The sequence below is a fragment of the Anas acuta genome, chromosome Z, assembly GCF_963932015.1.
Source record: "Anas acuta chromosome Z, bAnaAcu1.1, whole genome shotgun sequence".
Classification (NCBI taxonomy): Eukaryota; Metazoa; Chordata; class Aves; order Anseriformes; family Anatidae; genus Anas; species Anas acuta.
In genome coordinates, this window is record NC_089017.1 from 50,784,847 (window position 1) to 50,800,419 (window position 15,573).

A 15,573-nucleotide genomic window follows, 5' to 3' on the forward strand; every position below is an offset into this window, starting at 1 on the left:
TAGTGATAGGACTAGAGGGAATGGCCTCAAGTTGCATCAGGGGATGTTTTGGTTGGAAATGAGGAGACATTTCTTCTCAGAAATAGTAGTCAGGCATTGGGACGGGTTGCTCAGGGGGCATATAAGGAAAGGACCTGGTGATTAGAGACATGGTTTAGTGGGTGATATTGGTAGCAGGGGGATGGTTGGATCAGATGATCTTGGAGGTCTTTTCCACCATTAATGATTCCATGATTCTATGATTCTTTCTCTATTCAGAAAACAAACCTGAGGTTGTATTCTTAACCGCTGTTTCTTAGAATAAGAGGATCACTTTGCAATCAGGGGCTGCTTTTATAATGGCCCTAATTAAACTCTAACTGGACAAAGTTCTGAGTAGCTATTGACTTAAGTCGTATGGGTAATTTCCTTCCTACAATTTACCATAGTAAAAGAAAACACGGATTCTGTAATTATAAATTTTAGCAAATTCTGATTTGTAAATGTAAACAAAATTGAATATTACTGAATTATATCCTGAATGTCAGCTCATAAAAAGGAGGATGTCAACTAGTTTGGATGTTACTTCTCAATTGAAATGGGAGTTGTAGGGGAATTTATTGTATCTGAGGAAAAATGAAGCAAGCAAGAAAGAAAGATGAGAGGAGACTGGGAGCTTAAAAAAAAAATAAAAATGCAGAGGTGATTAAAGCCCTGAAACTGTTTTAGAAGCCACATATGGTTAAATCTAATGCATAATTTAATTGAGAGAAAGACATATGGTTGAAATGAAAGACAAATGTTATTTGTTTTAAGGACAATTACGAGTCAAAGATGCTGTAAATAGTGGAGGTTTTATAACAGTGGGGACTATAAAGTTTGGAAGCAAAGGAATTCATGTTCTGTTTACATTTTTTAGACTACCTCATTAGAGCTGGATTTATTTATTTATTTATTTACTAAAAATGAATTCTCAATACAAAATAAGATTTTTTTTTTATACCAACATTATGAGCAGACTTGCAATATTTGGATGTCAGTATAATATAGAGCAATGATGTTTCAGCAGAAAAGAGAACATAGTGTATATTTTCCTTCTGGTTATATAAGGATATACAGTTGTCTTCCAATTTAGTGTCTAAGCTTATCTCACTCCACAGCAATGTAGATTTTAGAATATCAGTGAACCTGCAGTATGGTGGCATTTTTAAAGGAATGTGAACATAGAACTTTCCGAGTATACTTAATGGTATTTCTTCATAGTGTTTTTTTGGTTGTTTCTTAGGTTTTATTTTTTATTTATTTATTTTTATTTTATTTTATTTTATTTTATTTTATTTTATTTTATTTTATTTTATTTTATTTTATTTTATTTTATTTTATTTTATTTTATTTTGTAAACTGTGTAAACTACCTTAGATATTGAAATGAGATTACTAGTTATCTTAATGTTCTACAACTTCTCAGCTGTGGATATAATATTCCCTTAAGAAGAAAATGTCTTTTTTTTTTTTTTTTTAACTTAGAAAATATTTAGTTAAAAAATAGTTTGCTACTGGTTTGATTGATTAATCTCCAATAGTGGGATGCACAGCAGAACCCAGTCCACAGGAGCTTTGTTAGAGTGAAGTGTCTATTGATGTTTCAAAAAAAAATTGTATTTGCTGTTGCTCTGAAGTAAAGATGAAATGTTGGTCCCTCTTCCTTGTTTATTGTACAATATCTATAATTATCTGTCAGTCACTGCCTAACCATTTTGAGAAGGAAATTTAGACAAGCTCTACTGTATAGTCAATTTATGCTTCTGAAACTGAGGTTTTGTTTTTCCTTCCCTGCCACCAGTCTTTCCCTTGTCCTTGTCATGGCCCCTGAATCTTCACCACCTTGTCCTAAATTGCTAAAATGGTAGGATATCACCCCCTGTTTTGATGAATTAATTCTCCATCATTTTGATTTTTTAGACCATTTCACAGAGAACACAAACTAGGTGCTGGAACCATACAGCTGGGGAGACATAGGAGAAAGAAATGAGGAAGAAGTGGGAAGTCTTCTCCCCTGTTTGCCTTTCTCACATCATTCTACCTAAGGACTTTTTTCTGTAGTTCAATTTCCCATCATAGCTTTTCCCTGTGTTTGTAATGATACACAGGTTGTCAGACAGCAGAGAATTCTTTATCATGTTGTTCATAGCTGATAAGCATTAAAACAATATTGCTAAGTAGTATTGCTCTTCTGAGCAATAGGAAATGTTTTATTCAACACGCATTTGTAAATAAATTGTGAAAAAGATTTTATGATGTTGCCATTATTTTGCAAATAGTACCTAAAGAACCAGCTCTTGAAAAAAAAACTGATAATGTAGTAATAAAGCTACATAAGGGCTGGGGGAGTGCTGGCGTTGTTCTACTATCGTTCAGTTGAATTAACATCAATTCAATTTAAAAGACATCATCTACCTAATATCTCCAACGTAACAAGATTTCTTTTTGCTTATTTATTTATTTATTTATTTATTATTTCTTGCAAGGCCATTTTCATGTCATGTATTTATAAAAACTTTGAGAGGTCAGTATTATCCTAGACTTTCATATAGATCACATGAAATGAGGCCATCAAGGAACTTCTTCAAAAGTAAAGGAGGATGCACTGTCTGAACCAGTTTTATTACTCCAGAGTCACAGACTCTTTAATTTGGTCCAATTAAGTAGGCCTCTAGGGCTCCTTGTTACAGTGGAAATGAGATGCTGTTCTCTCGTCTCCCTCAGATAAGACTACGTGTGCAGCTGAATAGCACATTATTGTCCTGTGAATCAGTTGTAGGAGAAAAGTGAAAATCACAAGTCCATAGCGGCAATCAAGCACTAAAGGAATACCGCAGCTCATTTGCAAGCAAATCCTGACACAGGAGCTTAGGAGAACCTAAAATTTGAATCCCAAAACACAAAAACTTGTTGGAATATGTTATCATGAAATATATACCATCACCTCATTCTACAAGTGTCTTGTTCCCCAATTGTTGTATGTTTTAAATAATATACAGTGTATGAACAACAGAAACATCATCTTCATCCTGCTTTTTCAGGCTTCAGTGCTTTTAGAAATAATCTCTTAGTAGAATAAAGAATGGTTTTAGGTACTGGCATATTATTGCTTAGGGAAAGGTAGATTATGACTTACTAAAAGGAATACATTCAGAAGAGGATATGAACCAGAAATGAATTTTCAGATCGAGATAAAAAATGACTTGTGTAAGTGGTTATTTTGCCGTGACAGAAAATGCATGAAAATTCTGACTTTGTTAAAGAGAACAGAGTTTTACTACCAACTTCATCAAAGACAGAATTAAGGCTTAATTTAATGGAACAGTACTAAACTTGCCAAGTCCACCCAAAATGTTAATTGGCTTTGCCTGGTTAGTCTGGGTTCTTTTGTGTATACCTATCTCAAAAATCCTTGTTCTGGAGAGTATGTCAGAACACTGTCATCTGCAACGTCTTAAAAAGAACAACATTTGGTTTTGCTTTAATTTTATTTTATTTTTTAATATTTTATTTAATTTTGTAGCCTATGCCTCAAATGAAAAATGCTGAATTTCTGTATGTTAAGTCAGGCTTTGCAATAACATGGATAGTAGACACAAACCTGAAAAAAAAAAAAAAAATAAAAATACAGGTAATCCTGAATGAAGGCAGAGAAGTCCAGATCTTTCTTTATTCTGTTCCATCTCATAAACAGAGGAGAGTCATATGTGTTGTGTTTCATTTAAGAGCAATCTTAATGTTATTCTTAGCTTATAGATAAAAAACTTCAGCATTATTCTGACTAAAAAAAAAAAAAGTAAAAAAAAAGAAGTAAAGTGAGTTTAGAGATCATGAGATCCCATCTTAGAGATATATTTCATCTTTGATTGATTTGGAGGGAGAACTAGATTTAAGAAAAAAATTACATATTTCTTTTCCAATTTTATTAAGAAACGTGGATGACTAAGACAGTTAAAACTTTTCACCGTTTCAAACCTGCTGTAATTTTGTCCATTGTGCATTTTTAGTGTCTCTGAGAACATTTCAGCATGAAGTTAATGACACCTTGTTAAAGGAAAAACATATAGCTCTGAGATGAGAATTTAATGGATGCTGTCTTGTTAATAACATATGTCCTCTTCAACATCTTCATCAATGATCTGGACGAGGGCATTGAGTGCACCCTCAGTAAGTTTGCAGATGACACCAAGTTAGGTGCGTGTGTCGGTCTGCTCGAGGGTAGGAAGGCTCTGCAGGAGGATCCGGATAGGCTGCACCGATGGGCTGAGGTCAACTGCATGAAGTTTAACAAGGCCAAGTGCCGGGTCCTGCACCTGGGGCGCAATAACCCCAAGCAGAGCTACAGGCTGGGAGATGAGTGGTTGGAGAGCTGCCAGGCAGAGAAGGACCTGGGAGTGATGGTGGACAGTCGGCTGAATATGAGCCAGCAGTGTGCTCAGGTGGCCAAGAAGGCCAACAGCATCCTGGCTTGTATCAGAAACACTGTGACCAGCAGGACTAGGGAGGTGATTGTCCCCCTGTACTCGGCTCTGGTGAGGCCGCACCTCGAGTACTGTGTTCAGTTTTGGGCCCCTCGCTACAAGAAGGACATCGAGGTGCTTGAGCGGGTCCAGAGAAGGGCGACGAAGCTGGTGAGGGGCCTGGAGAACAAGTCCTATGAGGAGCGGCTGAGGGAGCTGGGCTTGTTCAGCCTGGAGAAGAGGAGGCTCAGGGGCGACCTTATCGCTCTCTACAGATACCTTAAAGGAGGCTGTAGTGAGGTGGGGGTTGGTCTGTTCTCCCACGTGCCTGGTGACAGGATGAGGGGGAATGGGCTAAAGTTGCGCCAGGGGAGTTTTAGGTTAGATGTTAGGAAGAACTTCTTTACTGAAAGGGTTGTTAGGCATTGGAACAGGCTGCCCAGGGAGGTGGTGGAGTCACCATCCCTGGAAGTCTTCAAAAGACGTTTAGATGTAGAGCTTAGGGATATGGTTTAGTGGGGACTGTTAGTATTAGGTCAGAGGTTGGACTCGATGATCTTGAGGTCTCTTCCAATCTAGAAATTCTGTGATTCTGTGATTCTGTGATCCTCCTTATCTGTGGGTCTACACAAACTGTTTCCTGTTCACTCCTGTTTAAAGCAGTCATGATCTTTGTATGTGAAATGAATATCAACATTAATTTAGGTCTAAAAAAAACAGTAGTTCAGGACCCGTCAAGTGTGTTACTAACTGTTAAGAATTCAGTTCAGAGTTGAATTCTTTTTTAAAGTTCTGGCCAACAAACATTAACATCATGGGTTTCTTCAGAGTTGCTAAATTTTTACCTCTGTTAACTGATATGCATAACTTAAATGTCTCAACAAATAGGAAAATTTTTTCTTCAAGTATAGTTAGTGAAAGTAATGTATAGGTAGTGAAAGTAATCTCCCTTCTCTCAGAAATAACTTAGATTCCTTCACCTTTACTTAAACTGTGTGATAATTTGCTTTTAGTATGCTTATCTATTTATTTTTCAGGAGTCTAAAATTTACAAGTAATTTACAAGGAATTTAAGGCCTTTAATATTAGCAAGATGCCAAAACACATTAAAACTTCGTGGGAACTGCTTGTTGAACTTTTTCTGGTCTCTTACAATTCTGAGTGCAACATGGCATGAATATAATTGTGTCCACAGAAATGAGAGATTACTTGGATACAGCCAGCTGATCTTCTAAATTATATAGCTAGTGTTCCCCAAACTGTGTCAGTATGCATCCATTGAAGGACAGCACTGAGATGTTTTAGCAACATTTCTGGACTGTGAATTGTGATTACGGAAGTGCTGGCAGACATTTGTGCTTTTTCTAGTACAATTTAAGGCCTAGAAGGAAGGATTATGTTTTAAACCATTGCAACAAGTTTTTGTTGTTGTTGTTGTTTTGTTTTGTTTTGTTTCGTTTTTCCCCACAAGCCATTGTGTTAGCACACTCTAATCCTCTAAAAGGTCAGTTATGAAACTGATCAATGGGAATTATGTAAGGTGCATATGTAATCTGAGTGGAAAAACTCAAGAGCACATCTCCACAGTACTTTCATTTACAAACTTTCCATGTTTTTTTTTTTTTTTTAGTTTCATGATTCTAAAACATGACAGCTCAGTGTACTTATTATACCTTCAAAACTGTTATTAAGACAGACAGAGGTTTGTTTCCCATTCTCCTTCACCCTCAAAATCTCTGCACCCCTGCTGAAAGCTGCTGTGTTGAAGATAGAGTTTGGTTAATAGTGAGTGAAAGGAAAATGTAGTTCTTTTCACTTCGGGGAATACTGTCTGAAGAATAAGCGAATTTTCTTCTGAGGTATTCTGTGTAATACAGTGGGATGGCGGTGCCCCTCATCACAGACAAACAAAAACCTTCCTGTCAGTTTGGTCACTAGGTGGCATCTGAGTTCATATATAGAGCTCGAAGCTTCAGGAAACTACTTTCAATTTCAAATTTCAATGTTCCCATTGCATTCTGTAAACCTGTTAATATAATTTTTATAACTGTAATGATGTTGCAATGTGAGTTTATTAATTAAATTCAACAGGGGTACGGGGAATATCAACTTACACTTTTTAAGAGTAGTTTTTATTTCTGAGCTAAATTTTCTCTCATTGGCGAGATTATTAGAGAGATTATTTTAGAGGCTATCAGAAAGAATTAAAATAGTGATTCAAAGTTAATTCTCATCTTTGTTAAAAAAAATTATTTAACTGAGGTGCATGGTACCTATTGGATTACAGGTTAGATACCGTATAAAATAATCCATTAAATAAATGTCACACTACAGTCTTTTACAGCCTTCTACATGATTTATCTCAGCCTTATTACATATTTTCTTATCTTGTATTTGAAATAACAGGTGAATTTTTATTCACCTCTGCAGGTGACATTTGAACAAACTGTGTGGTATGCTTGCTATGTTCTTAGAATTAATCATAGTTCTGTCTTTGTCTGTATCCTCCTCCCCACCAATGTCTTGCTTTTGGGGCATTGGGGGGCAGAAAAATCTTTGAGTTTTATAATAACATCATTTGACTGTTCATGTTGCTTGTCAAGATGTGTAGGTAAATATTAACATTTGTGTCTCACTATCAAAGGGAAAACAATAAAATGGAGAAAATGACTCTCAGAAAGAAGGGAGTCAATGATGAACACAAGTTTAGAACCCTAATTTTAAAAGAATCGATCTCTTTGGGTTTTGATAATAAAGGTAAATTTTCTTAAACATAATTTAAAGTTAAGGTTAAGATTATCTTCTCAATTACAACACTTTTATTTCTTTCTACTGCTGTCTGTATACTTACATTTGTGGAGCTGAGTGCATGGCAATGTTTATTGTGATGACAATATGTTTAACTCTTGTACTATTTAGAGCATATTCAAAGCCACACAGATTTTGTTTTATAAAACATATATTCTCCCTATTTATGTGATTTGTGTCCTATTTGACTGTGCTAGCTACCATTGAGTTGTGCAAATGCTTAAATATATGATCTGGTCAGCCTGGAGGTTTGTTTCGTTGTGTTTTCAGCTGCTGATTTACTTTGTGTTTGAACTGCATATTTATGTTTTCCTGGTGTAGTTTAGGACACCCCTCATTTTTGATAGTAGGTATTGTTCTGAGCCATGGGTAGGGACTTACTTTGTCTCAAAGAGAAATAAAGGTGACAAAAAATATTGTTTTCCATGTCAGGCTTTTAAAGTTGTGTTGCTCTGCTGATAATAGAATGTTTTGTCACCTTTTACATGTGTGTTTGGACTGTCAAGTTGTTCCAGATACCTTCTTTGCTGATGGTGGCTGAGCCACTCTTGTTGCCAGCTCTGTACCCTTGCACACCCAGATGAATGGGATCTGAATTTTCTTTTTTGAACGGAGATGAAGAGTTTGTGTTTGCGACTTAGTGCAACTGGCATGTTTGGAACTGTGAAGCAAACAGAAGAATGGTGATAGTTTTACATTGCAGCTATCCCATGTTCAGAAAAGCCCAATCCTTCGGGCACAGTACCCCTTCAGTACTCCCTGCTTGAGACTCCCTGTTTGAGACTGCTTTTTCAAGGGGAAGATAACACAAACCCAAAAAGAAGCCCCCCTCTAAGATTCGGGGAGCCCGGTCCGAGGTGCCGCCCGGTAGGGGCTTGGAGCCGGACCCTTAAAGGATCAGCAGCGCTGCAGAGCTGAGGGGCGCCCGGGGGTCCCCCGTCCCCGAGGAGCAGTTCCGCCGGGCTGTCACCAGATGTCCCCAGCTGCCCGCGTCGCACGGCCCCGTCCCGCAGCCTCCCGCGACCTCCGGGAGCCGAGCCCGGCCCTGGGTATCGGGGTGGGGGGCTTCCCCGTGAGCAAAGACAATGCGCCCCCCGCCCATCGCTGTACCCGGGCTTGTCGCAAGGGCCGGCAACACAGGGGGCTTGACAGGCAGCCCTCGAAAATGGATCTCAAGCACGCTAAGATACAACGGTCACCTTGTTTTCTCTTCTCCTTTAGTTTCGAAAAGAAAGGAAGTGAAGTCAGCATATGGGTGCAAAGTGGAAATTCTTAAATGAACGAGCAAAAGTCCGACTTCCTATTACAAACAGAATCTTCTGCTACTACGTAATTTGTAGTTTGAATCTTTACTGACTGTTCTGATATAGACTGCTCAGAAGTTTAGTTTAGGTGTCTCACCAAAAAAAAACAGCCAAACAAAGCTACTTTTTTTTTTTTTTTTTTTTTTTAAAGTTATGTACAAGGATTATAGCTCATTCATATTGCCTTAGCACACATACAAATGTAAAATGTGCACCTGAAGAATGTCGTATGCCTGAAGCACTTCATAGTGGTACCTACCTATGCAGTGATAGGTTTAGAAATAGTTAACAAACTACAGCAGTTACTTATCTACTGTACCTGGTTAACTGTTTAAAAGAAAATGTATGAGCTATGCTTTTACTTAATATAGAAGTGTTTCAATTTTAAACATGAATAAAAACCAGTTGTTACCCACCTACTAATACAGAAATAAACAAACAACAACAAAAATCAAAAAATCTTTTATTAGATCCTGAAAAAAAAAAAAAAGTTTTGGGTAGAATTTCTGTCTTATATGTAGGTCTCACGACACACTATGATTCTAAACTCTCAAAGCGTATATGTTTCTCTGTTAATTGGTGAGGTCCTTTTCTAACTGTATGTTCTATGAAATATGAAATGGAAGGAAGATGTCATAAAATTCATGAAGTGGGTATTTCCACATGGATCTTTCCATGCTAGTATGTTTTTCTATTTTTCAGAAGTGAAAGTTATCTGTAATAGACAAGGCACAATGCAAAAAAAGGTAATGATTTAGATTAAGATCGACAGCTAGAGAAATATATGATCAGTCAGTTACTTTCACTAGATAACGATATAATAGTGGCAACATAGGTGAGGCCACTGTGCAACCTGAAATAATGTGCAGCTGTCTGTGAAATGTGAATATCAACAGGAAACTAACAAACAAAATCCCTTAAGAACAAATTTCCATTTTCCTTCTCTTCAGAAAATTGTTAATTCAATCTTTATTATTTTATTCAACGATTTTGCTATTGTTGCTGTCAGTGAATGCAAAGGCTATATATATTTTGTAAATACTGAAAAACAATTGAAAACCACATTCTAGTTCTGTTCTTTCTGTATTGGGTGAGTGTTGAAATCTTTGAAAAAATCCAGATCTAAAAATAATTACCATTAAAATACAGTGGAGGGAAATTACAGGGATAAGTGATAGAAATTATAAGATATTCATATTGAATCTGGTACCATTCAGGATCCATTCAGAAATCATGGTTTTCATGAATCTGATTGCTACTAGTAGCCATTAAATATAAGTGAACGTAGGCAATGAATAAATCTGTGGCCAGCTAAGACCTAGCTGTTAACAAATCACTGGAACATTGGTCACAAAATTCAGTGCTTTTGTTCCAGAAAGACTTGCCATTGCTTTATCTGAGCTGGGGACTTGTGTTTAAGCATTATTTGAGCAGAACCTCAAATGCACTGACAAGTAGTTAAATTATAGAAGTACTTATGAACACTAAATGATTCCTTGCAGAGCCATTTATAATTTGGAACTATTCTGTTTAAAGAAAAACACCGAAATTTTGCTTAAAGAAAGATCATGGGAAGAAAAGGTGTTATTGTCCTTGACAAGAGGCAGAAGGAAGTAACACGGGTTTGTGTGTTACGTGAGTCTCTTCTGCCTAAAGAAGAGCATATTTGCTTAAAGGTCCTTTATGTGTATCCAAAGTTATTTTTTCCTCTAAAATATATTGCACAATGTTGACTCATGCTCAGGGAAGGATGTTTTCTCTGCAGTCCCTGGAGTATACTAGCTCTTGGTCCAATAGCCATCAGATTAGCTTTTAAACATAGTACTGGAAACACCAAAAATTCTTAAGAAAAAGTGGGCTTGTGTAGACACCATGTCAATTTTTTTGTACATTTATGTGTGCCAGTGAGCCCAAACATGATGTTTAACTTGCTTAGGAAAGCAGTTTATTCTTCATTGAGGAACTGGTTTCCTTTTGAAAATGGGATTAAGATTTTGTTGTCATGGCAGCAGATTGCAGTACTTGTTTCCAACAACTTATATTTTGTATGTTTCTACATTATCAGTGTTTATCAGTGTGTGATCCACTGATATTTCTCAAAGAAAGGCAGCTTTCCACAATATGTACATCCAGACTTTAAAGCTTTACTTCAGCTGTTTGAACATATAGTTGTTATATACGGAGTGGTAATTCATGTCGAGAAAATGGTTGATATTAATAAAGAAGGGGGAGATTTGGGAGTGTGGCCATGGGGATTGGAAAGGGATTGATGATAACATTAGACTCTTAATGATGAGGACGTCAGAAATATAAGAGTTTAGAGGGAACAAAGAAGGCTGATTCATGAGGCTTCATGCAGTCTCTGGTTGCTTGTTCTCGAGCCCTTAAGGCACGGAAGTTTTAGGGTGTTTGCTGTTGCTGTTATTTGCAAAGTTGTTTCCCAATGAAAAGTTGTTTTTGAAAACCACTGCTGTGGGGAGAAGTGTATAAGAGGGGAGCCTGTCCTCAAGATAAAAAAAGGCAACACAATGTGATGAAGTTTTGTCATCAATAAAGAAGCAGAAAGAAGGAATGAAAAGGAACAGGCTGGCAGAATGGACACCAGGATGGGAACAGGGACATTGATCACCTCATGAAGATAGGTTCAGCCAAACTCAGCAAACTGCTCAAAGAAGCTCATACAGAAAGTTGCTGGAAACAGGCGCACTGGAGCTGGAGAGAAGCTCAGGCTGAGAGAAGCGGAGCCGTGCACACAACTGCCTCTCGCTGGTAAGCTGTTGCACATTATGGGGAATCATACGGCCTTAGAAACAAAGACTGTCCTGGTTACCTTACAGCTTATTCTCCTTCTTAACAATCAGACAGTTTATGAGCCTGAAATATGGAACCAAACTGAGGTCAAGGTGTGGGACTCTGCAACTAGAAACGACAAGGTTGCAGTGGGATTGCTCGGCACCTGGCAAGCAGTCTCTGAGGCCTTAAAGAACCGTATGGGACCACAGTCAGAAACGTGTGGTTTGCCAGACAGTGAGGGAGCTGCGGGATCCTTTACTGATCCGACTGCTATGCCACGGGCCCCTCTGCTGCTACAGCCATCGAAGGTCTTTGCGGTTCTGCTCCCTCGGGACCTGGACGTGCCTTTTGACCCAGGCCTATTGGCCTTGAAAAGGAGATGGATATGCTTCTCTTCGATGCAGGAAGCACGGGATACATAAGGCCCGAAGAGCGAGTTGCTTAACAACTTAAAGCGAGACTTATTGTTCAAAAGGAATGGAAAGAGACTTGTTTGTAATCAAGAAAAGGAATGGAAAATGGAAACTGTTAAGTCATGAAACTTAAAGGATTTTGTTACCTTTTCTGATTGTACGTATGTATAGACATACTTGGGTTTATTATGTAAAAGCAATGTTCTGTGTATTGAGAATGTCTGATGTTCGTGTGTGCGTGTTGGTGGAGCGTAGACTCCCCGCACACCCAACACTGTTTTCTTGCCTTTTATACCTTTTATGAATATTTCTTTTATAAATATTATTAAATTCAGATTGAGTTGTATCATCATTTATAACATGGGGAATGTCAGGGGATCGTGCTGTACACAAATACTTAAAATCTGAAAATCATGTTCCCAACTCTTAATATTTAGAAAAATAAAATAGTTTATAAATCTTCAGAAATCAATGACATTTTAAATTCTGTTCTGGATGGGAAGAAAAGGGTAACCAAATCAATAGGTGAGATGAATAGGGATATTATTGTGCATTAAAGCAAAAGAAGGATTAAAAATAAGCAAAAGAAGGGAAGTGTTTCAAACTTTAAAGTACCAGCTACCAAATATTATCCCTTTAGCCTAGAAAAAAAATCCTGGAGTTACCCCTACACTGCTCCCACAACTATCATAAGAAAGAGCTCTGCAATGAATTCCCAATAAAATAGGGCAGGGGTGTGAGACGTATGTCTCACAATGAATCTGCACCGCATTTACAAAACACTACATGCTTTAACTCACTTACTGCTTCTCTAATTGGCAATTTGTTATCAAAGTAAATAAATAAATAATGTAGCAAAGGGTGTGTTGTATACTATGCTACAGACCCCATTTCTGAAGTACTGAAACAATACTAGTTACAGGCATGCTAGTTACAAGAATGCTTTCTGGCTTTGATTGGACTAGAAAGAGATGTACATTTAGTCTGGTGTTAAATTTTCTTGCCATATGGTTTCTTTTAATGAATATTGTATTTGATTGTACTTATTTTTTCTGTAACCTGAAATTAGCCTTGCCCATTGCAACACTAGTTTTGTTCTGATACTTATGAAAATTATTACTTATATAACATCCAGCAAATAAAAGCACATGTCACAGTCTGTCTCTTATAGGATTACTTTGTTTAGGAGAGAATTTTCTCCTTTTCCTAGCTCTCAACCCTTTTAAATTCCATCTGTTATCAGACTTGTACAGACCAAAAAGTAATGTTTCCAAATTCTACACACTGAATGTTTCCATACTGTGCAGAGATTTTTTCGGAATTGTCCGTGCATGACATGAATAAAAAAAGCTTACACTCTTAATTACAGTAGTGCAATGACTTAAATTAACTTTAGGATTCATCTGTTTGTTTTTGTCTTTATTTTGTTTTTCATCCTACCATGCTTTAACTATAAAATTTTATCTATAATATTGTGCTTTTCATGCCTGATCAGATTTTTGTTGTTGTAGTATACAGAAACTTGAACATATTAGTAGAGATAAGTGCCAGGGTGGTGGTAATTATGCCACATAAATGTTGAAGTGATAATTAAAAGTTTTTTCTTTCCCAAACATTTTTCAGTTTAAGAGACTGTAAAATGCCTTTATGTTTAATTACTTTGCTCTATCTATATATCTAACAACATTATGTCTGTGCTGTTTAGCATATATGGAGACGTCTATCTTTGGCTCTCTGGTAAATCTTTCTAATAGCACTGCAGGAGTTTCAGTCATCTAGAATTTGGGCTGCTTTGTTATTTGAGAGAAGTAGCACACCAAATGCAACTTCTTTTGATATGCTAATTTGGACATTGCTCCCATTCAAATGGACTTAGCAATATTCTTAATTACCATTTTTTTTCTTCCCTCTTTCTAGCCTCTAGGAGAAGAATAAAATAGTGATCCAACCTCATTGATAAGCATTTTTGTGCTCCATATGGTTTAATTTGCAGGAAGAAATTAATTCTTTTGACCACGTTAGTAAGGAGACATCTGCATTAAACTTATTCTAACTGTACATGCAAGTTTGCAGTCAGAGTAATCTTCCTTAAGGCCATTTTGTCACTGACTCCTTGCTTCTCCTCCACTCATATGCGGCCACACTTTGTGTGAGAATACAGTCAGCTGGCTGAGAATGAACTGAGCAAATAATGAAAAAGGTTTAATTTCCTGCACATCAATATGCTGGTCTGATTTGCTCCTTGGCTTCACAGATGCAAGATAGAGGTGGAGGGAACCATGCAGCTTGGCTAAACTTGAAAGATGGAGATGACCTTCCTGAGAGATCATAGAGTGTCCTAATTGAGCAGGAAGTAGCAGTAAATGAGTAGGAGCTACTTTTTATTTTGATGAGCGCTACTATCTGGTTAGCCACAATAACCTACATTTTAATGTATGTTGGCCATCCTGACTATTTTTAAATCATCTGGTGATAGTTGCATGCTTACCTGCAATGTGTCAGAATCAAAAGCTGTTTTTTGATACTTGATCCCATTTTTAAATCAGCTAACAGACTGGGTATGAGAAAGGGAGAGGGAGGTTTTGACAAAATTCTCAAAGCAAAACTTTAGATGACAATCCAGAGTACTCTGGGAGAATGTAAGAATGGGTGCACTGATTCAGAACAATTCCTTTCTATCAGAATCCTTCTCCAGCAGTGGAAATCAGAAACAATTCACGGAAAACAGAAGGAGAGAACAAGCAGATATGATAATACTTCTGAGTAGTCTTCAGCCTCTGATCATTCCCAGGTTTATGTGCAATCTACTTAATGACCTTAACAGTTATCCAGAGTGCCTTTGAACTCATAAAATCTTTCTGTATCCACACTATTTTTAAGTAAGAATTATAGAATCTTTTAGGTTGGAAAAGACCAGTAAGTTAAATTGCCAGCCTGAACTATGGAGTCCCATCACCAAACCACGTCCCTCAGTGCCTCCAAGAAGTTACACTTTGCTCCACTCTAGATTCTTCTCCTACCATTTGCTTTGAATCTGACTCTCCAAGTTTTGTGTGAAGATCATGAGAACTCATATTGCAAGAGACTGTTTTTTTGTTTGTTTATTTGTTTTTTTCCTCTAGCTTTATTACTGCCTGTTCATAGACTTCTATCACTTTGTCCCTATGTTACCCTTTCTAGACAGAAGAATCATAGATTGGTTTGAATTGGAAAGGACCTTAAAGACCACCTAGTTCCAATCTCACTGCTATGTACAGGGACACCTCCCACTAGACCAGGTTGCTCAAAGCCCCATCCAACATGACCTTAAACACTTCCAGAGGTGGGGCATCCACAGCTTCTCTGGGTAACTCATTCCAGTGCCTAACCACCCTCAGAGTAAAGAATTTCTTCCAAATATCTAATCTAAATCTACCCTGTTTTAGTTTAAAGTCATTAACCCTAGTCCTACTACTACACTTCCTCACAAAGAGTCCCTCTCCATCTTTCCTGTAGGTTCCCTTTAAGTACTGGAAGGCAACTATAAGGTCTCCACACAGCCTTCTCTTCTCCAGGCTGAACATCCCCAACACCATCAACCTGTCATCATAAAATAGGTGCTCTAGCCCTCTAATCATCCCTGTGGCCCTCTGGACTCTCTTTAATAGATCCATGCCCTTCTTGTATTGGAGGCCCCAGAGCCAAATTCAGTGCTCCAGGTGAGGTCTCATGAGAGCAGGGTATAGGGTGAGAATCACCCCCTTTGCCTTGCTGGGCATGTTGGTTTTGATGCATC